The sequence below is a fragment of the Phyllobates terribilis genome, unplaced genomic scaffold, assembly GCF_046119375.1.
Source record: "Phyllobates terribilis strain yellow unplaced genomic scaffold, ASM4611937v1 Scaffold_35__1_contigs__length_13245226, whole genome shotgun sequence".
NCBI classification, from domain to species: domain Eukaryota; kingdom Metazoa; phylum Chordata; class Amphibia; order Anura; family Dendrobatidae; genus Phyllobates; species Phyllobates terribilis.
Window position 1 is genome coordinate 3805990 of NW_027362795.1, and position 25753 is coordinate 3831742.

At 50.0% G+C, this 25753-nt stretch overlaps 1 protein-coding gene across 3 annotated transcripts in view; it reads left to right on the top strand.

The window, feature by feature from the left end:
- Positions 1-17610: 17610 nt before the first annotated feature.
- Positions 17611-25753, top strand: part of LOC141182593 (uncharacterized) — a 31862-nt gene continuing 23719 nt past the window's right edge. The window contains exon 1 of one of the 3 annotated variants that reach the window (XM_073660749.1): positions 17611-17696. The gene's annotated coding sequence lies outside the window, so the exon portion shown is untranslated. Of the gene's footprint in view, positions 17697-22310; positions 22349-22403; positions 22596-25753 lie in introns of those variants that run through there. The other 2 variants (XM_073660751.1, XM_073660750.1) reach the window with 2 other exon arrangements.

The following is a 25753-nucleotide window of genomic DNA, read 5'->3' on the forward strand; positions in this document are numbered from 1 at the left end:
TGGCTGTCTATAGTATCATCATGGGTATACTAAAATATCCCAAAATAGACACCGCACATATTCCACTGGGGGCAACAGTCATCATATGCAGGTGCATCTCACTAAATTAGAATATCATCAAAAAGTTAATTTATTTGAGTTCTTCAATACAAAGAGTGAAACTCCTATATTATATAGAGTCATTACAGACAGAGAGATCTATTTCAAGTGTTTATTTCTTTTAATGTTGACGATTATGGCTTACAGCCAATGAAAACACTAAAGTCATTATCTCAGTAAATTAGAATAATTAACAAAAAAACACCTGCAACGGCTTCCTAAGTGTTTAAAAATGTCCCATAGTCTGTTTCAGTAGGCTCCACAATCATGGGGAAGACTGCTGACTTGACAAATGCCAAGAAGGCAGTCATTGACACCATCCACAAGGTCCCAGAGTTCCAATTTTCCTTTGGAAATCAAGGTCCCAGAGTCTGGAGGAAGAGTGGAGAGGCCACAATCCAAGCTGCTGGAGGTCTAGTGTGAAGTTTCCACAATCAGTGATGGTTTGGGGAGCCATGTCATCTGCTGGTGTAGGTCCACTGTGTTTTATCAACACCAAAGTCAGCGCAGCCGTCTACCAGGAAATTTTAGAGCACTTCATGCTTCCCTCTGCCGACAAGCTTTTTGGAGATGGAAATTTCATTCTCCAGCAGGACTTGGTGTTAGAACTCTCCTGTTAGGTTTTTTCTATCTTGCTGGTCACATGACCTTTTTTGCCTATTTAATCCTGCTCCGCCCTTTTGGTCTTGCTGGACTTCATTGTAATTTCTACTCTTGAGCTAGCTTGGTGCTCTGTTACCTTTCTCAGTCAGTTTTGCTAGGTCTTCTGACCTCTATGTTCTATGTTGTTTGTTTATCTTTTTACTGCTACAATTTCTGCTAGGAGGTGTCCATCTTTCTCCCAGTCCCTAGTTCTTGTAGGGATCCCATCCTCACATCTATAGGTCTTCGTTCAGACTAGCCGAGGACTTTAGCTGGTCTGATCGCAGGATCAGGTTCCCCGTTACATCGTAGGGATCCAGCTTAGTTCTATTGTAGGGATAGATCTCCTGTCTTTCCTTAGTGCTTGTAGCAGATCATAACAGTAAGTCCAGCCCAAAAATTTCTCTAAGGAAAGACCACTGTAGTGCCGGCGTCCCTGCCGTCTGCTAGGCAGGGACGCTGCTCCCCTCACCGCTCTGCTCCGTGCCCGGCATCCTCCCCCCGCTCTGCTGTCAGCGCGCGCTCCGTCCCGGCGTCCTCCTCCTGCTCTGCTCTCAGCGCGCGCTCCTTCCCGGCCCCTGTGCTTAGGGCGCGCGCGCGCGCGCTCCCCTCCTCTTAAAGGGGCCGCGCGCGCCGCCCTAAAGAGTCCCCGGCCAATGGCCGGAGGACTTCATCATATATAAGGCACCTCCTCCAAAATGGAGGTGCCCGAGCAATGTTGTTTGCACCTGTGTCTCACCTGTGCTTCAGCCCTCAGGTCCCGTTGCCAGTTACCTGCCAGTTTCCTGCCAGTTACCTGCCAGTTACCTGCCTGATTCCTGCCTGAATACTTGTTACCTGTCTGCCAGTCTGAGGTCCGACGGTCTGCCTTACTACTCCTGTCAGTCTGTCTAAAGGACCAGCCTGCCCGCTCACCTGGGAGCGCATATCAGCTACCTGCCTGCTTGCCTGAGGTCCGACGGTCTGCCTTACTACTCCGGTCAGTCTGTCTATGGACCAGCTTGCCCGCTCACCTGGGAGCGCTTCTCCGATATCTGCCTGCTTGCCAGCCCGGAGGCTCCGTTGTCACGTGCTGTGACCACCAGCTATCTCAGAGACTCTTGCCCGCTCACCTGGGAGCGCATCTCCGTTACCTGCCTGCTTGCCAGCCCGGAGGTCCCGTTGTCACGTGCGGTGACCACCAGCTATTCCAGAGACTCTTGCCCGCTCACCTGGGAGCGCTTCTCCGTTACCTACCTGCCTGCCAGCCCGGAGGTTCCGCCGTCACGTGCCGTGACCACCTGCTATTCCAGAGACTCTCGCTTGCTCACCTGGGAGCACACATCTACCATCTGCCTGCTAGCCTACCCGGAGGCTCTGCCATCACAGGTCGTACCTACCCCTTACCCAGAGACTGCCCTGATCACTTGCCGTAACTCCCTGTCCGTTCACCCAGAGACTGCCACCCGCTCCCTTACAAGGGCCGCCCCCTTGTATAGTAGCTCAGAGGTTCCGCCTCCCGGACCCGTTACAGTTTGCTCGGGCCATGGAACCCGGTGGCACCCAAGCTCCCTCGCTCACGGACCTGTGTCATGAACTGTCCCGTCAAAGGTCCCAACAGGAGTCCATCCTGGGTCACCTGCGGAATGTCAATACTCGCCTGGACACTCTGACTGCACCACCTGCAGCCACTGCCAGTACCATGACTCGCAACCCGGCAGCTCCGCTAGCACTAATACCATGGTAACCTATCCCGGTCCCCAGCTGTCTGCACCTCCTCGCTTCGGAGGCGACTCCGCCCAGGCTCGGGGCTTCATAAATCAGTGCACCCTGCACTTTGAACTTTTGTCCCATCAGTTTAATTCCGACCGGGCCAAAATTGCCTTTATCATGTCCCATCTCACCGGGGAGGCCCTGGCCTGGCTAAATCCTCTATGGGAGAGAGGAGACCCCCTGGTGTCCAACTTGCCTGCTTTTCTCTCGGCTTTCCGGAAAGTCTTCGACGAACCCGGACGGAAGACCTCATCCGCATCCTCTCTGCTACGCCTCCGTCAGGAGGGTCTCACCGTGGGCCAATATGCCATACGGTTCCGCACCCTTGCCTCGGAGCTGGCTTGGGATAACGACGCTCTGGTATCCGTCTTCTGGGAGGGTCTGTCCGGTCGTATTAAAGATGAACTTGCTGGTCGGGACATTCCTACCTCTCTCGATGATCTAATAACCCTTGCCACCCGGATTGACCTACGGTTCCAGGAGCGTGCCAAAGAGGTCACCCGTGAGAGAAGGATTCCACGTTTAGCTCCTACTTTCCAGAAACCCGTCATTCCCTCCATCTCTCCCCAGGTACACTCTCCTGAGCCTATGCAGGTCGACCAGACCAAGATGGTCAAAACCCGTCAGGACTCACGCCGTGCCGAGGGGAGCTGCTTCTACTGTGGCAGTAAGGAGCACCGGATCCGTGCCTGCCCGGAGAGGTCGGGAAACGCCTGTGTCTAGGTTCGCTCAGAGAGGTCCACCTAGACAAGAATAAATCCTCTCCATCCCTGCTGTTGTCAGTTTCGATCATCTACGGGGAGAACCGTTATTTCGAACTAGCCCAACTTGACTCTGGAGCAGCCGGGAACCTTATTTCACAGTCCCTGGTTGAGAAATACCGCATCCCCATCAAACCTCTGGCTGTACCCTTGTCTGTCGCTGCCGTGGATGGGGGCCTCTTACCTCGCCCCATTCAACTCATCACCGAATCCATTACCCTGCAGGTGGGAATGCTGCATTCTGAAAGTATCTCCTTTCATGTTCTGCCTGGACTCTCTCACGCCCTCTTGCTAGGTCTGCCCTGGCTCCAGAGACATGCACCCGTGCTAGACTGGCAAACCGGAGAGGTCCTTCGCTGGGGACAAGACTGTCATAAAACCTGCCTGGTTCCCGTCCATCCCGTCCGTCCCTCTCCTTCCCCAGCTAATCTACCTGGACTTCCGATTCCTTATTGGTCTTATGCAGATGTCTTTAATAAAAAGGAGGCAGAGACATTACCACCACATAGACCATACGACTGTCCCATCGATCTGCTACCCGGTACTACTCCTCCCCGTGGGCGTATCTATCCTTTATCCGCTGCTGAGACCCGGTCAATGTCCGAATATATTGAGGAGAATCTGGCCAGAGGATTCATCCGGAAATCTACCTCCCCGGCGGGAGCAGGCTTCTTTTTCGTCAAAAAGAAGGACGGCTCTCTCCGTCCCTGTATAGACTATAGAGGCCTAAACCTGATCACGGTGAAGAATAAGTACCCCCTTCCGCTCATTCCAGAATTATTTGATCGTCTGAGGGGGGCTAGGATCTTCACCAAACTGGACCTTCGTGGGGCGTACAACCTGGTTCGTATTCGTCAGGGGGATGAATGGAAGACGGCATTCAACACCCGGGACGGCCACTATGAATACCTGGTAATGCCCTTTGGTCTCTGTAACGCTCCTGCCGTCTTTCAAGAGTTGGTCAATGACATCTTCCGGGACCTTCTCTACTCCTGCGTAGTGGTGTACCTGGACGACATCTTGGTCTTCTCTCCGGATCTCCAGACTCACCGGAGGGACGTTCGTCAGGTCCTGCTCAGGCTAAGGCAGAACCATCTCTACGCTAAATTTGAGAAGTGCCTCTTTGAGCAGACCTCGCTTCCGTTTCTGGGCTACATTATCTCTCAGACCGGCCTACAAATGGATCCTGAGAAACTGTCTGCCATCGAGAAATGGCCCCGACCGGAGGGGTTGAAGGCCATTCAGCGATTCCTGGGCTTCGCCAACTACTACCGCCTCTTCATACCACACTTCTCTTCCCGGACGGCCCCAATTTCTGCGCTCACCCGTAAAGGTACTAATCCCAAAGAGTGGCCACCCGAAGCAGAGGAGGCCTTTCTTTCCCTTAAACAGGCCTTCTCTTCCGCCCCGGTGCTGCATCGCCCAGATGGCAACAAGCAGTTCTTCCTGGAAGTTGACGCCTCCTCCTCTGGAGCCGGAGCGGTACTTACTCAAAAATCATCTTCCGGGAGGATGGTAACTTGTGGCTTCTTCTCTAAACTCTTCTCCTCTTCTGAGCGCAACTATTCCATAGGAGACCGAGAGTTATTGGCCATCAAACTGGCATTGGAGGAGTGGCGTTACCTGCTCGAGGGGGCTCTTCACCCGGTAATAATTTACACTGACCACAAGAACTTGGCTTACCTCCAGCATGCCCAGAGACTTAACCCGCGCCAAGCCCGGTGGTCCTTGTTTTTTGCTCGTTTTGATTTTGTCCTTCATTTTCGCCCGGCTGACAAAAACGTCAAGGCGGACGCCTTGTCTCGATCCTTTCTGGTGTCTGATCTCGAGGAGGATCCGAAACATATCATCGATCCCGCCAGAGTAATGCAGGTGGCTCCCGTGAGTCTAAATCGTCTTCCTCCTGGTAAGACGTTCGTAACAGTACCTGATCGGGAGAAGATCCTACACTGGGGTCATTCGTCTAAACTAGCTGGCCACGCCGGTCAGAAAAAGACCCTCCAGCTTATTACCCGGCACTACTGGTGGCCTAACCTGCACAAGGATGTAATAGACTTTGTTTCTGCCTGTGTGTCCTGCGCCCGCAACAAAGTTCCGAGACACCTGCCGGCCGGCCGCCTCCTACCTCTGCCAGTACCTGCTGCCCCCTGGCAGCATATAGCGATGGACTTCATTACTGATCTGCCCGTCTCTGCCGGTTGTACGGTCATTTGGGTGGTCGCTGACCGCTTCTCCAAGATGGCTCACTTCATTCCACTGCCAGGTCTTCCGTCTGCACCCGAGCTGGCTAAAGACTTTATCCGCCACATCTTCCGTCTTCATGGCCTGCCCGTCACATCGTGTCGGATCGTGGGGTACAGTTCACTTCCCGTTTCTGGAGAGCCACTTGTAAATTGCTGGACGTCACCCTGGACTTCTCCTCCGCTTACCACCCACAGTCTAATGGTCAAGTGGAGCGGATCAATCAGAACCTGACCAGTTACCTTCGGCACTTCGTTAATGCCCACCATTCTGACTGGGTGGATCTCCTGCCATGGGCCGAATTCTCGTACAACAATCACGAGAGCGAGTCTTCCTCCAAATCCCCGTTTTTTGTAGTCTACGGTCAGCATCCTCGGATCCCGTTTCCCGTCTCCACCTCGGCGGACAATCCGGCTGCGGAATCTCTTGTTAACAAATTTTCCTCCATATGGGAGAGTACCCGGTCCGCACTCCTTCTGTCATCCGAGCGTATGAAAAGACACGCTGACAAAAAACGTCTGGACCCTCCTCAATTCCGCCCTGGGGATAAAGTCTGGCTCTCGTCCAAATATGTCCGGCTCAAGATCCCTTCCTATAAGTTAGGGCCTCGGTTCATCGGCCCACTGGAGGTCATCAGTCAGATCAACCCGGTGGCCTATAAATTGAAACTCCCGGCCAACTTACGGATCCCTAACTCCTTCCATGTGTCTCTCCTCAAACCTGTGGTGCTTAACTCTTTTTCCAAGTCTACAGGTACGCCTCCTGCTCCGGTTTCTGCTGAGGACGAGTTTGAGGTAGAGAACATTCTTGCCACCAAAAGGGTAAGAGGAAAGACCTTTTTCCTGGTAGATTGGAAGGGGTTTGGTCCTGAGGAGAGAACGTGGGAGCCCCGGGAGAACATCCATGCCCCTCTCATCCTAGCTAAATTTCTGTCTGGCCTAAAAAAGGGGGGGCCTAAAGGGGGGGGTACTGTAGTGCCGGCGTCCCTGCCCTCTGCTAGGCAGGGACGCTGCTCCCCTCACCGCTCTGCTCCGTGCCCGGCATCCTCCCCCCGCTCTGCTGTCAGCGCGCGCTCCGTCCCGGCGTCCTCCTCCTGCTCTGCTCTCAGCGCGCGCTCCTTCCCGGCCCCTGTGCTTAGGGCGCGCGCGCGCGCGCTCCCCTCCTCTTAAAGGGGCCGCGCGCGCCGCCCTAAAGAGTCCCCGGCCAATGGCCGGAGGACTTCATCATATATAAGGCACCTCCTCCAAAATGGAGGTGCCCGAGCAATGTTGTTTGCACCTGTGTCTCACCTGTGCTTCAGCCCTCAGGTCCCGTTGCCAGTTACCTGCCAGTTTCCTGCCAGTTACCTGCCAGTTACCTGCCTGATTCCTGCCTGAATACTTGTTACCTGTCTGCCAGTCTGAGGTCCGACGGTCTGCCTTACTACTCCTGTCAGTCTGTCTAAAGGACCAGCCTGCCCGCTCACCTGGGAGCGCATATCAGCTACCTGCCTGCTTGCCTGAGGTCCGACGGTCTGCCTTACTACTCCGGTCAGTCTGTCTATGGACCAGCTTGCCCGCTCACCTGGGAGCGCTTCTCCGTTATCTGCCTGCTTGCCAGCCCGGAGGCTCCGTTGTCACGTGCTGTGACCACCAGCTATCTCAGAGACTCTTGCCCGCTCACCTGGGAGCGCATCTCCATTACCTGCCTGCTTGCCAGCCCGGAGGTCCCGTTGTCACGTGCGGTGACCACCAGCTATTCCAGAGACTCTTGCCCGCTCACCTGGGAGCGCTTCTCCGTTACCTACCTGCCTGCCAGCCCGGAGGTTCCGCCGTCACGTGCCGTGACCACCTGCTATTCCAGAGACTCTCGCTTGCTCACCTGGGAGCACACATCTACCATCTGCCTGCTAGCCTACCCGGAGGCTCTGCCATCACAGGTCGTACCTACCCCTTACCCAGAGACTGCCCTGATCACTTGCCGTAACTCCCTGTCCGTTCACCCAGAGACTGCCACCCGCTCCCTTACAAGGGCCGCCCCCTTGTATAGTAGCTCAGAGGTTCCGCCTCCCGGACCCGTTACAACCTCCAGTTTCCATCATGGTGTCGGTTCAGGATTTGGCTCAACGCTTGCAGGGACTCTCTCTGGAGGTGGCCGAGCTCCAACAACACGTGAGTAGCTGTTCTGGAGCGCATTTTGTAGAGCCAAAGGCACGATTGCCTGATTTATTTTTTGGTGAACAACAAGATTTTTTTTCCTTTAAAAATGCTTGTTTATTGTATTTTCGTTTAAGACCCAGATCCTCTGGTGATGTATCACAGCGCATAGGGTTCATAATGTCACTTTTGCGCAAAGAACCTCAGGGATGGGCCTTTTCTCTCCAACCTAGTGATCCGTGCTTTAGATCAGTGGATAGTTTTTTTTCTGCTTTGGGGTTGCTGTATGATGATCCTGATCGTGTCTCATCTGCTGAGTCTGAATTAAGACGTTTGAGGCAGGGATCAGGTAATGTGGAAAATTATTGTACTCACTTCCGTCGGTGGTCTGCTCAGGTGGGGTGGAACGATTCAGCTTTGAAAAGTTTGTTTCTTGCGGGGCTAGGTGAAAGGGTTAAGGATCTGCTGATTGCTTATCCTTCACCTGGAAACTTGCAGGAGGCAATGCAATTAGCTATACGGGTGGACAGGAGACTGCGTGCAAGGGTTAATCAGAGTAAATCCTCTGCCATGTCAGCTCCGAGTCTTGAGAGGGTCTGTACTGACATTGGAGAGCCGATGGAGATCGGGGCGATGTCACCCCGCTCTCAGGAAAAAGACCGCAGATTTTCTGAAGGTTTGTGCTTTTATTGCGGTGGATCTGACCATTTCATTAAGAACTGTGTGCTTCGTATGAACAAAGAAAAAAAAAAAAAGGTCAGTTACGCCCGTATAGCCTGTTTAAATACTAAGGGTGTATTTCTTTCTGCTACTACTGCTGCTCAGGAAGAATTAATTTAATTTCGGGTATTTGTGGATTGTGGTTCTACTCTGAATGTGATTGATGGGGGATTCTTGGAAAAACTTAAATTAAAACCCAAACCTTTGTCATCCCCTATTGCCGTGGTTTCTGTCGATGGCTCTCCCTTGAAATGTGTTACTCACAAGGTTTATGAATTTCCCCTCACTATTAATGGTATTCACCAAGAAAATTTGGATTTGGTGGTATTAAATAATTTGCCTTCTCCTGTAGTTTTGGGGTTACCCTGGTTAAAATTGCACAATCCTGTACTGGATTGGTCTACCAATGAAATTAAGTCCTGGAGCCCTAAGTGTTATGACAAGTGTTGTAACGGGCGCATTGCTGCTGTGGATAAAGGGGAATTACCTGTACCTATTCAGGATTTTTGGAAAGTTTTTTCTGAGGAGGTGTCGCAAATTTTGCCTCCCCATAGAGACTATGATTGTACCATTGAATTTGTCCCTGGAGCGACTCTTCCTAAAAGTCGTTTATTTAATCTTACTATCCCTGAGAGAAAGGCTTTGGAGGAATACATACAGACGAGCTTGGCCGCCGGTCATATCAGACCCTCTAAGTCACCTGTGGCTGTTGGATTTTTTTTTGTTAAAAAAAAGGACTGCGGTTTACGTCCTTGTCTGGACTTTCAAGAGATTAATAAAATTACTGTACGCAATCCCTACCCACTGCCATTGATTCCTGATTTGTTTAACCAGTTAGTGGGGGCCAAGTGGTTCTCTAAAATTGATCTCCGGGGGGCATACAATTTGTTGCGCATGAAGGAGGGTGATGAATGGAAGACTGCTTTTAACACTCCTGTGGGTCATTTTGAGAATCTGGTTATGCCTTTTGGTCTTACCAATGCACCAGCATTTTTTCAGAATCTTATTAATGACATCCTTAGACCTTTGATCGGCAAAAATGTGGTTGTGTATTTGGATGACATTTTGATTTATTCGCCGGATCTGGAGTCTCATTGGCAGAGCGTACGTGAGGTATTACAGTTATTAATTGACAATTCGCTTTTTGCTAAGCTAGAGAAATGTGAGTTCGCTGTACAGAGAATTAGTTTTTTGGGCTACATTATCTCCAGCGAGGGCTTTGAGATGGACCCGGTGAAAGTTCAAGCTGTGCAGGAATGGCCTAGGCCTATTGGTTTGAAATCGATACAGAGGTTTTTGGGTTTTGCCAATTTTTACAGAAAATTCATAAAAAATTTTTCTATTATTGTTAAACCACTGACCGATCTCACCAGGAAAGGTGCTAATGCGGTTCAGTGGACTACTGAGGCCATTGAAGCTTTTGTGTTTCTAAAGGAGAGGTTCACCTCTGCCCCCATCCTTATGCAGCCTGATGTGACTAAGCCGTTTTTGGTTGAAGTTGATGCTTCTTCTGTCGGGGTCGGTGCGGTGTTGTCTCAGGAAAACAAGGATGGAGTACATCCCTGTGCCTTTTTTTCAAAAATTTTTTCTGAGATTGAACTTAATTACGATATTGGTAATCGGGAATTGCTGGCTATTAAACTCGCATTAGAACACTGGCGTCATCTCTTGGAAGGTGCTGAATTTCCCATTCAGGTTTTCACTGATCATAAAAATCTGATCTATCTTGATGCTGCCAAGCGCTTGAATGCCCGTCAGGCTAGGTGGGCACTTTTTTTTTCGCGGTTTAATTTTTCCGTTACTTACATCCCGGGTACCAAGAATGTTAAAGCTGATGCTTTGTCTCGCAGCTTTTCTCCCATGGTCGGTGCTGAGGAGGAGGAGAGCATTTTACAAGAAGGTGTTATGATTGCTGCATTGGACTCCGTTTTGGAAGATGAGATTCTTAAAGCACAGGAGAATGCCCCATCTAACACTCCCAATGGGAGGTTGTTTGTGCCTAGGACCTTTAGGAGAGATTTGTTTGTTGAGTGTCATGAGTCTCGGTTGGCAGGTCATCCAGGAATTTCTGAGACCAAGAGACTTGTGGGTCGCAGTTTTTGGTGGCCTGGATGGCAGAAGGAAGTCATTAAGTGGGTGCATCAATGTACTGTGTGTGCTAGATCTAAGTCTTCACATACTCCTGCTGCGGGGTTGCTTTGCCCTCTGGAGGTTCCTAGTGCACCTTGGACACATCTGGCTATGGACTTTATTACTGACCTTCCCCCCTCTGAGGGTTTCACGGTCATCTGGGTGGTCGTGGACCGTTGTAGCAAGATGTGTCACTTGGTTCCCTTAATCAAACTGCCCTGCGCTAAGACACTCGCTAAGGCCTTTGTCAAGGAAATTGTCAGACTCCATGGTGTTCCTACTGACATTGTTTCTGATAGGGGACCTCAGTTCGTGGCTCGTTTTTGGTGTGCCTTTTGTGACAGGTTGGGAGTTCATTTGTCATTTTCATCGGGATATCATCCTGAGTCTAATGGCCAGACAGAAAGGAAGAACCAGGATGTTGAGCAGTTCTTGCATTGTTTTGTGGCAGACAATCAAGAGGGGTGGTCTGAGTTTCTGCCACTTGCTGAATTTGCTCTTAACAATCATACATCCTCTTCTGCTGGGTGTTCGCCTTTTTTTTGTTGTTCTGGGAGACATCCGTCTTTTGGGTCATTCTCCAAATTGGTATCGGCTGTGCCTGAGGAGGAGAGTTTTTCCGGTGATTTGGAGAGAGTTTGGACGGATGTGCGTGGTAATCTTCAGGAGGCTAACAAAAAATCTAAGAGGTACTTTGACAGGAAAAGTCAAGAGGTTTTGTTTACGGTTGGTGACATGGTTTGGTTGTCCTCTAAGAATCTGCGGTTGAGGATTCCTTCTAAAAAATTGGGTCCCAAGTTTGTAGGGCCCTTTAAGGTGCTTCAGGTAGTTAACCAATCTGCTGTTAGGTTGGAGTTTCCCACCTCCTGGAAGATTAATCCGGTGTTTCATGTTTCTCTATTGAAAAAAGCTGATGTATCAGATAGAGACGCCACTGCCACTGTTCCTCCGGTGGTGGAGGACGGGGAATATGAAATTTCCCGCATCCTTAATTCTAGACGGTATAGAGGGAGTTTGCAGTATCTCGTCGCTTGGAAGGGTTTCGGTCCCGAGGTTAACTTATGGGTGAGGGCGGATGATGTTTCTGCTTCCAGACTTGTCAGAGCGTTTCACAAGAGGTTTTCTGATAAGCCTGGGCCTAGGGGATCCGGAGGATCCTCATAGAAGAGGGGGTACTGTTAGAACTCTCCTGTTAGGTTTTTTCTATTTTGCTGGTCACATGACCTTTTTTGCCTATTTAATCCTGCTCCGCCCTTCTGGCCATGCTGGACTTCATTGTAATTTCTACTCTTAAGCTAGCCAGGTGCTTTGTTATCTTTCTCATTCAGTTTAGCTAGGTCTTTGGACCTCTATGTTCTATGTTGTTTGTTTGTCTTTTTGCTGCTACAATTTCTGCTAGGAGGTGTCCATCTTTCTCCCAGTCCCTAGTTCTTGTAGGGATCCCTCCCTCATATCTATAGGTCTTCGTTCAGACTAGCCGAGGACTTTAGCGGGTCTGATCGAAGGATCAGGTTCCCCGTTACATCGTAGGGATCTAGCTTAGTTCTATTGTAGGGACAGATCTCCTGTCTTTCCTTAGTGCTTGTAGCAGATCATAACAGTAATGACTTATTACCTACCAGCCATTGTCTCCTTTATCACTCGCTAGTTCTTATACACATTTGGATGATTTCAGATCTTCGTTGGAAGCCGTATTAGGAACCTCCATCGCAGATTTTATCTTTTAGGATGAGTTCTCAGCCAACAGCTATTTGGCCATTGTTCACATAACGTAAGCCTATGTTATATACAGCAATATGCAGCAGGATACACGAGATCCAGGGAAATATCCAATCGCCAGAAATGGGGTCAGGAATGGTATGTGTGGCCTTCTCATCCCCCAATCCTGGTATGTGTGGCCCCCTCATCCCCCAATCCTGGTATGCATGGCCCCCTCATCCCCCAATCCTGGTATGTATGGCCTCCTCACCCCCCAATCCTGGTATGTGTGGTCCCATCACTGCACACACAAAAAATAAATACTTATACTCGCCTTCCTTCCTCACCTCTGCTCCAGAGCTGCTGTGTTCTGTCTGCCAGCAGCTCATGTTGGTATCTGAGCAGCGCGCGCTCTCAGTTGCCGAGGTGAGCTGCTCCCGGCATATTCACTCCTCTCCACGCCGGGACTATGAGTGTTGACAAGCGTGAATATGCATTCTCTTTAGTAGTGGGCACTGTAAGCAGGAGCCACGGCTCAGCGCTCCTCCGTCCCCGCTACTAAAGAGACTGAATATTCTCTCTTCTCCACGCCCATGGAAGTGGAGAAGAGGGAATATTCATGTCCCTTTAGCAGCGGGCACACGTGGTAGCTACAGCAGCCGCTACTGCGTGTGCCCGCTCCGCAGCCGCCGCAACCTCCCACCCCCCCAATACTCACCTATCCTTCTCACTCCCCCGAGGCTCACGGGCCCCATAGCAGTGGTGTGGCCTTCCACCATTGGTGGTACGCCACTGATTATGGCTTACAGCCAATGAAATCACAAAAGTCATTATCTCAGTAAATTAAAATACTTTATAACATCAGCTTGAAAAATGTTTTTAAAATCCGAAATGTATGTTCAGTAAATGCACTCAATACTTGGTAGGGGCCCCTTTTGCATCAATCACTGCATCAATGCGGCGTGGCATGGAGGTGATCAGCCTGTGGCACTGCTGAGGTGTTATGGAAGCCCAGGTGGCTTTGATAGCAGCCTTCAGCTCGTCTGCTTTGTTGGGTTTGGTGTCTCTTATCTTCCTCTTGACAGTACCCCATAGATTCTCTATTAGCGATTCTCTATGGGGTTAAGGTCATGTGAGTTTGCTGACCAATTAAGCAGAGTGATACTGTTGTTTTTAAGCCAGGTATTGGTACTTTTGGCAGTGTGGACAGGTGCCAAGTCCTGCTGGAGAATGAAATTTCCATCTCCAAAAAGCTTGTCAGCAGAGGGAAGCATGAAGTGCTGTAAAATTTCCTGGTAGGCGGCTGCGCTGACTTTGGTCTTGATAAAACACAGTGGACCTACACCAGCAGATGACATGGCTCCCCAAACCATCACTGATTGTGGAAACTTCACACTAGACCTCAAGCAGCTTGGATTGTGGCCTCTCCACTCTTCCTCCAGACTCTGGGACCTTGATTTCCAAAGGAAAATTGGAACTCTGGGACCTTGTGGAGTGTGTCAATGACTGCCTTCTTGGCATTTGTCAAGTCAGCCGTCTTCCCCATGATTGTGGAGCCTACTGAAACTGACTATGGGACATTTGAAAACACTTAGGAAGCCGTTGCAGGTGTTTTTTGTTAATTATTCTAATTTACTGAATTAATATCTTTTGTGTTTTCATTGGCTGTAAGCCATAATCGTCAAAATTAACAGAAATAAACACTTGAAATAGATCACTCTGTTTGTAATGACTCTATATAATATAGGAGTTTCACTTTTTGTATTGAAGAACTGAAATAAATTAACTTTTTGATGATATTCTAATTTAGTGAGATGCACCTGTATATGATGACTGTTGCCCCCAGTGGAATATATGCGGTGTCTATTTTGGGATATTTTAGTATACCCATGATGATACTATAGACAGCCATTATACCTGGAATGGCCCCTTCCTTGCGTGCCTTGCTTTTTTTTCACTTACATGTCTAACAATCACATATGTGTTGTGTCCCTTCCCCCATCATCCTATTTTTCTATTGCTGAATAGATATGATAGATTTTATACTCCCTGGACTCCTTTGATGGTCTTTTACCCTGCGGGGTTTTCTTTCATATATGGACTCACTGTGTGGTGGTGATGGTAGAGGACATTGTGTAGCAGTAGCATTTTGGCCTTGTATAGTAGTAATTTTGGGAATATTGGTCTTTGTATAGTGTATTTTAGATTAGTAACAGTGGTATACTGTAATTATATATGTATAAATCCTCTTTTAAGTGACAGGGAGGTTATATGGGGAAACACGTACTTTGGGGCTGGGATCCCTGATCTCTTAGGACCCCAGCAACGCTCCTGCACTGGGGAAAAGCAGGGTCTGGAGGCCACTTTAATATCATCATTTTATGGATATGACGCCAAAGAAACTAATGAAGTGCTTTGCAAAGTGCCATAATTTTCACAATTCTAAAAATAAATTGTAAGTTTAGTTCCAGTATAAGTGATGTTAATTCTGTTATGAGAGCTAACCTTCTGAGACAATGTATCAATGCGGTGTGTGAATTGTCACATTAAGCTTTGCTACATCTATACATAGTGAAGTTCAGGATGAAAATGCTGCAGGTCCCATCTCTGCTACAGAACGATCCCATGGAAATAAAGCTGATCATTTTATCAGATGGGATCATTAGAACTTACCTGGTTGATCCTGATAACATTCAATTTAGCACATAAAGTATTGAAAAATGGGGAAAAAAATCAAAGTAAGGTTATTATTTTTGTTTGTTTGGTTTTTTTTATGAACATTTAAAAAAAAATGTGGTTTGTGAGACCATTTTCATCTTGCATTTTATAAAATGATCCCATTGATGGAGTTGTCGGATTCTTCCTGTGGAGAGATCAGTAGTTACAAGTTTCTGATTGCATTTTTGGGAGGGAAGTAGAGAGACCCAAAAACCACAACCATGGCACTTTACTGTCCTTTACAGCATTGACCCGACGTGTAATAGATTTATATATAATGAAAGATTGTACTTATGTCAATGCAGCAGAAACAAATATTGTTTTACGCTTTTTCTTTTTTATAGTTGGCCAGAAAACCGCAGAACCTTAAGCAGAAAATGACATGAATGAGACCATCTGCCCGGCTTGTACCGGATCCGGGGGTGTTACGTACAAGGCGAAGGTCCCAGAATAAGGATTTGCTTCATTTTGGTGCAGAGTTTCTAGTAGTTTCTGGTTACTACTGTTACAGGCAGATGCCGTCTGAATAATACAGCCAGCACCGCCTCAACCCCCCCATGCATGTGGACCCCGGCACAAACACTCAGGTACATCATTTTATGCTAAGACATTAATAATTCTACAATTATCACACACAACTTATATACAGAAACCTCCCAACCGTCCCCGATCCAATGGGACTGTCCGGCTGTCGCTGGAGGTCGGGGCTATGTCCTGACGAGCTGTGTTCTGTCAGGACAGTCAGTGTGGTACAAGAATGTCTCATGCCGTGCTGCTGTGATCGCTCCTGGAGAGGGGCAGCATCCGCTCCGCACGCCTCGTACACGCCCGGCTCCGCTCCGCACACCTCGTACACACGCGCGGCTCCGCTCCGCACGCCTCGTACACCCGACTCCGCTCCGTACACCCGACTCCGCTCCGTACGCCTCGTACACGCGCGGCTCCGCTCCGTACACCTCGTACACGCCCGGCTCCGCACGCCTCGTACACACGCGGCTCCGCTCCGTACGCCTCGTACACGTGCGGCTCTGCTCCGTACGCCTCGTACACGCGCGGCTCTGCTCTGTACGCCTCGTACACACACGGCTCTGCTCCGTACGCCTCGTACACACACGGCTCCGCTCCGCACGCCTCGTACACACGGGGCTCCGCACGCCTCGTACACACACGGCTCCGCTCCGTACACCACGTACACGCGCGGCTCCGCTCCGTACGCCTTGTACACACGCGGCTCCGCTCCGTACACCTCGTACACAAGCGGCTCCGCTCCGTACACCTCGTACACAGGGCTCCGCTCCATACACCTCGTACACACGCAGCTCCGCTCCGTACACCTCGTACACAGGGCTCCGCTCCGTACGCCTCGTACACACGCGGCTCCGCTCCGTACACCTCGTACACAGGGCTCCGCTCCGTACGCCTCGTACACGTGCGGCTCCGCTCCGTACGCCTCGTACACACGCGGCTCTGCTCCGTACGCCTCGTACACACGCGGCTCCGCTCCGTACACCTCGTACACAAGCGGCTCTGCTCCGTACACCTCGTACACAGGGCTCTGCTCCGTACACCTCGTACACACGCGGCTCCGCTCCGTACACCTCGTACACAGGGCTCCGCTCCGTACGCCTCGTACACGTGCGGCTCCGCTCCGTACGCCTCGTACACACGTGGCTCCGCTCCGTACGCCTCGTACACACGCGGCTCCGCTCCGTACGCCTCGTACACAAGCGGCTCTGCTCCGTACACCTCGTACACAGGGCTCTGCTCCGTACGCCTCGTACACATGCGGCTCTGCTCCGTACACCTCGTACACAGGGCTCTGCTCCGTACACCTCGTACACACGCGGCTCCGCTCCGTACACCTCGTACACAGGGCTCCGCTCCGTACGCCTCGTACACGCGCGGCTCCGCTCCGTACGCCTCGTACACGCGCGGCTCCGCTCCGTACGCCTCGTACACGCGCGGCTCCGCTCCGTACGCCTCGTACACGCGCGGCTCCGCTCCGTACGCCTCGTACACGCGCGGCTCCGCTCCGTACGTCTCGTACACGCGCGGCTCCGCTCCGTACGTCTCGTACACGCGCGGCTCCGCTCCGTACACCTCGTACACGCGCGGCTCCGCTCCGTACACCTCGTACACGCGCGGCTCCGCTCCGTACACCTCGTACACACGCGGCTCCGCTCCGTACACCTCGTACACACGCGGCTCCGCTCCGTACACCTCGTACACACGCGGCTCCGCTCCGTACACCTCGTACACACACGGCTCCGCTCCGTACACCTCGTACACACGCGGCTCTGCTCCGTACACCTCGTACATACGCGGCTCTGCTCCGTACACCTCGTACACACGCGGCTCGGCTCCGTACACCTCGTACACACGCGGCTCCGCTCCGTACACCTCGTACACACGCGGCTCCGCTCCGTACACCTCGTACACACGCGGCTCTGCTCCGTACACCTCGTACACACGTGGCTCCGCTCCGTACACCTCGTACACACACGGCTCTGCTCCGTACACCTCGTACACACACGGCTCTGCTCCGTACACCTCGTACATACGCGGCTCTGCTCCGTACACCTCGTACACACTCGGCTCTGCTACATCCACACTGTAAACCCCTCCTGACCCCACACATAAACTTCAGCTCATCCAGCACCATGACAACCAGCACAGCAGAGTCCTGCATCCACTGAGGCCCCTGATCATGTGACCCCTGACTCCTCCCCTCCTGTGACCTCATCACAGCTCCTGTGCGCACAGAGCAGCCATATATGTGGTGGCGGCTCTGCAGGTGGAGGTATGTGGAGACCCCATTACTGGGCGCAGGGGTCATTAACCCCTTCAGCTCGGAGACTCTTTTGGGGTCTTGTGTTGCCCCTTTATAAGAATCATAAGGTTTTTGTTGTGTTTCCTGTAATAATGTATTGTTCTCATAGTACAGGGCCCCTTTCTTGCCCCCACACAGTGTAATGCCCCCATTATGCCCCTTATGCAGTATGTATTATGCCCCCACAGTGTAATGCCCCCATTATGTCCCTTATGCAGGATGTATGATGCCCCTCACACAGTGTAATACCCCCATTATGTCCCTTATGCAGGATGTATGATGCCTCCACACAGTGTAATGCCCCCATTATGCTCTTTTTGCAATATGTTTGATGCCCCCCACACAGAGTAATGTTCCTACACTACCACCTTCCCCCCCACACACAGTATAATGTTCCCATAGTATCGCTTGAGGTCCTGCAGTTGGAATAAGCCCTGAGGTTTTACAGTTAAAATAATCCCTCTGGAGTTTTCCCTCTGCCTGCTCCCCTACATGTATACCCTCGAGCATGTATACTTGCATGTAGGGGAGCAGGCCTTACTAGATATCGAGGCTTTGTACAGTAATATACTGCATGAGGATGATATCAGAGGAGCATGAGATTTACCAATTATTCTTATGGTAGCATGAGACGGACTTTACAACCCACAGAGGTTGACCAGGTAGTGCAGCTCATCTAGGATGGCACATCAATGCGAGCTGTGGTAAGAAGGTTTGCTGTGTCTGTTAGCGTAGTGTCCAGTGGCTGGAGGCACTACCAGAAGACAGGCCAGTACACCAGGAGACGTGGAGGGGGCCATATAAGGACAGCAACCCAGGAGCAGGACCGCTACCTCCGCCTTTGTGCAAGGAGGAGCACTGCCAGAGGGCCCGACGTCCACAGATGGGGGTTGTGCTCACAGCCCAACACCGTGCAGGACGCTTGGCATTTACCACAGAACACCAGGATTAGCAAAGTCGCTACTGGCGCCCTGTGCTCTTCACAGATAAAAGCAGTTTCACACTGAGCACATGTGACAGACAAGTCTGGAGATGCCTTGGAGAGCGATCTGCAGCCTGCAACATCCTTCAGCATGACCGGTTTGGCAGTGGGTCAGTAATGGTGTGGGGTGGCATTTCTTTGGAGGGCTGCACATCCCTTCATATGCTCGCCAGAGGTAGCCTGACTGCCATTAGGTACCAAGATGAGATCTCAGTCCCCTTGTGAGACCATATGCTGGTGTGGTTGGCCCTGCGTTCCTCTTAATGCAGGACAATGCCAGACCCCATGTGGCTGGAGTGTGTCAGCAGTTCCTGCAAGATGAAGGCATTGAAGCTATGGACTGGCCCTCCTGTTCCCTAGACCTGAATCCGATTGAGCTCATCTGGGACATCATGTCTCGCTCCATCCATTGCACCACTGACTGTCCAGGAGTTGGCAGATGCTTTAGTCCAGGTCTGGGAGGAGATCCCACAGGAGACCATCCGCAACCTCATCAGGAGCATGCCCAGGCATTGTAGGGAGGTCATACAGGCACGTGGAGGCGACACACAATACTGAGCCTCATTTTGACTTGTTTTAAGGACATTACATCAAAGTTGGATCAGCCTGTAGTGTGTTTTTCCACTTTAATTTTTGGGGTGACTCCAAATCCAGGCCTCCATTGGTTAATAAATTTGATTTCCATTGATGATTTTTATGTGACTTTGTTGTCAGCACATTCAACTTTGTACAGAACGAAGTATTCAATGAGAATATTTCATTCATTCAGATCTAGGATGTGTTATTTGAGTGTTCCCTTTATTTTTTTGAGCAGTGTGTGTATATATATTTATTATAAATACGCACACATATACTGCTCAAAAAATAAAGGGATTCAGGTCTGGGGCCAGTCCATAGCTTCAATGCCTTCATCTTGCAGGAACTGCTGACACACTCCAGTCACATGAGGTCTGGCATTGTCCTGCATTAGGAGGAACCCAGGGCCAACCGCACCAGCATATGGTCTCACAAGGGGTCTGAGGATCTCATCTCGGTACCTAATGGCAGTCAGGCTACCTCTGGCGAGCACATGGAGGGCTGTGCAGCCCTCCAAAGAAATGCCACCCATACCATTACTGACCCACTGCCAAACAAGTCATGCTGAAGGATGTTGCAGGCAGCAGATCGCTCTCCACGGCGTCTCCAGACTCTGTCACATGTGCTCAGTGTGAACCTTCCTTCATCTGTGAAGAGCACAGGGCGCCAGTGGCGACTTTGCCAATCCTGGTGTTTTGTGGCAAATGTCAAGCATCCTGCGCGGTGTTGGGCTGTGAGCACAACCCCCATCTTTGGAAGTCGGCCCCTCATACCACCCTCATGGAGTCGGTTTCTAACCGTTTGTGCAGACACATGCACATTTGTGGCCTGCTGGAGGTCATTTTGCAGGGCTCTGGCAGTGCTCCTCCTGTTTCTCCTTGCACACAGGAGGAGGTAACAGTCCTGCTGCTGGGTTGTTGCCCTCCTATGGCTCCATCCACATCTCCTGGTATCTGCTCCATGCTCTGGACACTATGGTGACTGACACAGCTACACTTCTTGCCACAGCTCGCACTGATGTGCCATCCTGGATGAACTGCACTACCTGAGCAACTTCTGTGGGTTGTACTGTAGACACCGCCTCATGCTACTGTACCTCTAGGGGTGAGAGCTATGGCAAAATGAAAAAGTGACCAAAACAACAGCCAAAAAGGATGAGAACAGAGAGATGGTCTGTGGTCACCACCTGCAGAACCACTCCTTTATAGGGGGTATCTTGCTAATTGCCGATCATTTCTACCAGTTGTCTGTACCATTTGCACAACAGCAGGAGAAATTGATTCACAATCAGTTTTGCTTCATAACTGGACAGGTAGATTGCACAGAAGTGTTATTGACTTGGAGTTACATTGTGATGTTTAAGTGTTCCCTTTATTTTTTGAGCAGCGTGTGTGTATATATATAATATATTTACATATTTTTATTGATCATATATATTGTGCAAGACAAATTTGTTTTGCATCAAGTTGGAGATGACTACGGAATTGCACCCAATTCCACAAATTATATACTATTATCCAAATGATCAAAGGTTCATTATTATGCCATCAAGTTTAGTTGATTTGATAATCAGAATTATACTATGTCAAATAATAAAGGAGATTATTTATGAAAAATTCTAAAGTGACTAGTGCATCAAATAGATAACAATTGATCATATCATATACTGTGTATAAAAATAATAAATAAACGATACAACAAAGATACCACCTATAAAGTACTCTTGTGCCATATTTCGATATGAAATTGATATAAGATTGATAGATTATTAATTACTAGAGATGAGCGAATGTTTTGATGTTCCGGTTCGGCAAATAAACCTGTAACATCAAAAAAATGCAAGCACCACACCTAAAATCGACTCCAGGTCTTTTATCTGCTTAATTGAGAATGACATAACGAAGGGATTGCCCACACCTGTCCATGAAATAGCCTTGGAGTCAATTGTCCAATTACTTTTGGTCCCTTTAAAAACAGGGTGGCACATGTTAAGGAGCTGAAACTCCTAAACCCTTCATCCAATTTTAATGTGGATACCCTCAAATGAAAGCTGAAAGTCTGAACTTCAACTGCATCTGAATTGTTTAGTTTAAAATTCATTGTGGTAATGTCTAGAACCAAAATTAGAAAAATGTTGTCTCTGTCCAAATATATATGGACCTAACTGTATATGTTCTGCTCTGCGTTTTTTCTATTTTCTTACAGTACACACCACGTACAATTTACTGCACGCTTTGCATTCAATTATATATACAACATGATTACTGTTGCAATATTTATGCAGCTGTGGAGACATTTTTTGAGACCTGAACTAAATTACTCATGCCACAGCCATTTTGACCACATTTAAAAAATTTTTTGCAATTTAGCCATGCATGTCTTTGTCTCACAGTATTAGATCTCTTTGGGGATAAAATGTCTCCCCAAGATGATTGTCTCTTTGCCACAATTGAACACCCTGACTTCAGAATCTCAGATCTGACACTGTCATCATGCAATATGGGCAAATATTTATTTATTATTTTTTTTAATCTTATTAAATTGTAGACTAAATGTTAAAGCTAATGCTGGTTTCATTATCTTTTTTTCATCAGTTTCACTCTCAGAGACATCAATTAGTTTTTCAATCACAAGTAAGAATAGAAGGAAAGGCAGCACTCACCCAGTCTTCTTTAAAACGTTCCTTTATTTTTGTGCGCGGAGGTTTGGACCCGTTGAAGCGCCGGAAGGCAGCGAAACGGCCGTTGTCCCTTTTTTCCCCCGCACACCCTTCGGGGTCTCAGTCCAATGCTGCACGCTGAATTGCTCCACACACAAAAATAAAGGAACGTTTTAAAGAAGACTGGGTGAGTGCTGCCTTTCCTTCTATTCTTGCTTGTGAGTGAAATATTTCTTGGATGTGCACCACCGTTTAAGTCTTGAAGCACATAGTCTGAATTATGCCCTGGTGATTGATCTTCTGAATAAACAGTGTGGTGGCAGAATGTTTCTCTTGCATTTGAATCAATTAGTTTTTCTCTGTCTCTTGTAGCTACGATCCTTGAAGCTCTGTCCAGAGTCCAGGGTGGGTAACCTCTCCTAATTAGTTTATCCCGACAAGTAGTGATTTCACTTTCTAGTTGTCAGCTTTACTGCAGTTACGCTTTATCCTGGTATACTCTCCCGCTGGGATGGCTTTTATGGTGTGACTGCGGTCGACTGCTTGCAGCATGCAGTATCGTATTTCCTGAGCGGGGTTTAGAAAATGATGAAGTAGCTATACTTCCATTTCCCCCCTCCAGTCTGAGGTCCAAGAATGGAATTACAGTGGGGTGAGTATTGTATGTGAATGACAAATTAAAATCATTAAGATACTGTACAAATTCCGGTATGGCAGATATATTGCCCCTCCATATGAAGATCAAATCATCGATGTATCTGACATACCAGAGCAGACAATTCACATAAGGATTCGCAGAAGTATACAAACATTTATGCTCCCAGAAGGACATTATTAAGTTTGCGAGCGACGGGGAGTATTTAGCTCCCATGGAGACCCCCTTGCACTGAAGGAAAAAAACCTGCTTGTACATAAAAAAAATATTAGTTATTAAAAATTGCACCTACAAGACAATATATTCACAAAGATCAGAAGAATAAGCGCTGAATTTAAATATATGATACTTTAGTGTTTGGATAACAATATTATAGGGAATGCAAGTATACAATGACACTACATCGCAGCTAAGCCACGTGTAGTAAGGCTGCCATTCCATTTTAGATACCTGATTTAAGACATCCCTGGAGTCCTTTAAAAATCTTGCAGTTCTTTGAACTAATGGCTGCAGCAAATTATCCTTCCAATCCCCTATTAATTCAGTAACTGAGTTTATACCCGATACTATGAGTCTCATCGGGGGAGGAATTATATTTTTTTGTATGTTTGGCAGACCATATAAACCTGGCAACATTGGTTGCTCCACAATTAAATAATCCCTTTCTTTTTCAGTTATAACCTCTAGGGCAAAACCCTCTTGAATAATAGAATGGGTATCTATAACTAGCTTTTGTAATGCACACGCCCGGACTGACTGGCATGTGCGTGTATATGTAGTGATTCCACTGGACCGTACCGGAGAGTGCCAGGAGGGGCGTAACTAAGTATCTGCCAGATCCGACCAAGGTCGCACGACGGCATATGACGCCAGTGCACCAGGGAGGAACCGAGCTGAGGGACCCGGGTCTACTCCAGGTCAGACTCCGGACACGGCGGTTGGCCCACACCGGGGAATACAGGAACTGGAATGTTAGGCTGGCACACAGACTGGGGGAATAGGCGGACACGGCTGGTAAGCACGACTGGTATGCAGGCAGGGAGGTACTGGCAGGTACAACAGGTTGGTGCACAGAGTGGATAGGACCCAGTACAGACTGGGACTTCCGGAACAGAACCGCAGATGCGGTAGACAAACACAGCAGGGTGAGACCGCCCGGAGCGGCGGGCAAGAGCAGAGCAAGACGAGACCGTCAGGAGCGGAGAGTAAAGGGTCAGAGCAGAGCGAGACTGCCGGAGCGGCGAGCAAAGGGTCAGAGCAGAGCGAGACTGCCGAAGCGGCGAGCAAAGGGTCAGCAGAGCGAGACTGCCGGAGCGGCGAGCAAAGGGTCAGCAGAGCGAGACTGCCGGAGCGGCGAGCAAAGGGTCAGCAGAGCGAGACTGCCGGAGCGGCGAGCAAAGGGTCAGCAGAGCGAGACTGCCGGAGCGGCGAGCAAAGGGTCAGCAGAGCGAGACTGCCGGAGCGGCGAGCAAAGGGTCAGCAGAGCGAGACTGCCGGAGCGGCGAGCAAAGGGTGAGCAGAGCGAGACTGCCGAAGCGGCGAGCAAAGGGTCAGCAGAGCGAGACTGCCGGAGCGGCGAGCAAAGGGTCAGCAGAGCGAGACTGCCGGAGCGGCGAGCAAAGGGTCAGCAGAGCGAGACTGCCGAAGCGGCGAGCAAAGGGTCAGGGCAGAGCGAGACTGCCGGAGCGGCGAGCAAAGGGTCAGGGCAGAGCGAGACTGCCGGAGCGGCGAGCAAAGGGTCAGGGCAGAGCGAGACTGCCGGAGCGGCGAGCAAAGGGTCAGGGCAGAGCGAGACTGCCGGAGCGGCGAGCAAAGGGTCAGGGCAGAGCGAGACTGCCGGAGCGGCGAGCAAAGGGTCAGGGCAGAGCGAGACTGCCGGAGCGGCGAGCAAAGGGTCAGGGCAGAGCGAGACTGCCGGAGCGGCGAGCAAAGGGTCAGGGCAGAGCGAGACTGCCGGAGAGACAGTCTGGACTGGAAATCAAATGCGCGCTCTTGCACAGTGGGAGATATACCACTATGCAAGGACGCCGCCAGGTATGTTACAGCTTTGATGTGGGATTATCTAGGACTTTTTTATATGTTGTTTTATCTGACAGCATTTGTAAATCATACATCTCTGCTTCCATTAACCGCTTCCGACCTCCCACTTGTAAGGCGGCGGTGTTCACACCGTGCAGTAACTGAGGCAGTGACCCAAGCAAGTCCAACATAAGCAGCTTTTATTCAGCACTCACGGGTAAAACAGAAAGTCCTCTGGTTTTCAGCCGGGTTAACATAAGTCCATAACAACGGTTGCCGTGGGCAACGGCTGCGCCGGGCTGCTCAGAGCCTGACTGGTGCAGAGCCTACCCAGGCGTAGGTTCAGCTACACACAGGCCCGCTAAGCCTTCCTGCTATGTCCCTAGCGGGTCCGAACACTGAACAACACTAATCCTTAATGCAGGGTTTTTAAAGGACCTGAGGCAAGAGCCACTGGAAAACCCGGGTTGGAGGGAGGAATCCGCCCCACTGCCTTCCTGTAGTCTCCTCCAAGAAATGAAGGCCCCGGGTTTTACTAATCTGCCTTAGCCAGATAGCCTGACCAGGTCAATGCTCACCTTCATGCCTGCATTGCAGCCGCAGGTGTGTCTGTGGCTGCAATGCACTTCAATGGGTTTAATAGGTCTCTGTACACATTCTGGGGGATATATACCGTCCCTTGTATACGATCCCCGTCACTGCCTCACACACTGTACATAAACGTCGGTGCTGGCTGGGCTCTGTGCAGCGCCCACGTTTATGAACAATCGGCGGCCTCGCAGCGCTCAGGAACCCCAGGGTCCTGCAAGTGCTGCGGTTGCGGTGCAGAGCAACAGCTCTGACAGGTAACATCATCGGAACCTGATTGGATCAGGTCCCAATGATGCTAACCCTTTGCTATCTTCTATGCCGCGATCCATAGCGATTGCGGCATTTAGGAGATGGTGAGAGGAGAGGGGGTCGTCCACTCACCTTTCCGATGGCCCCCGTGATAGGACCTGGCGTTGTCATGGCAGCAAGAGGTAATATGATGACTTCCTGGTCTGCCATGCACGGTGTCCTGCTAGAATCAGCCAGCAGCTGAGTCTAGCAGGAGATCTGACAGTGTAAAACTGTCTGCTCTCATGCAATGCAAT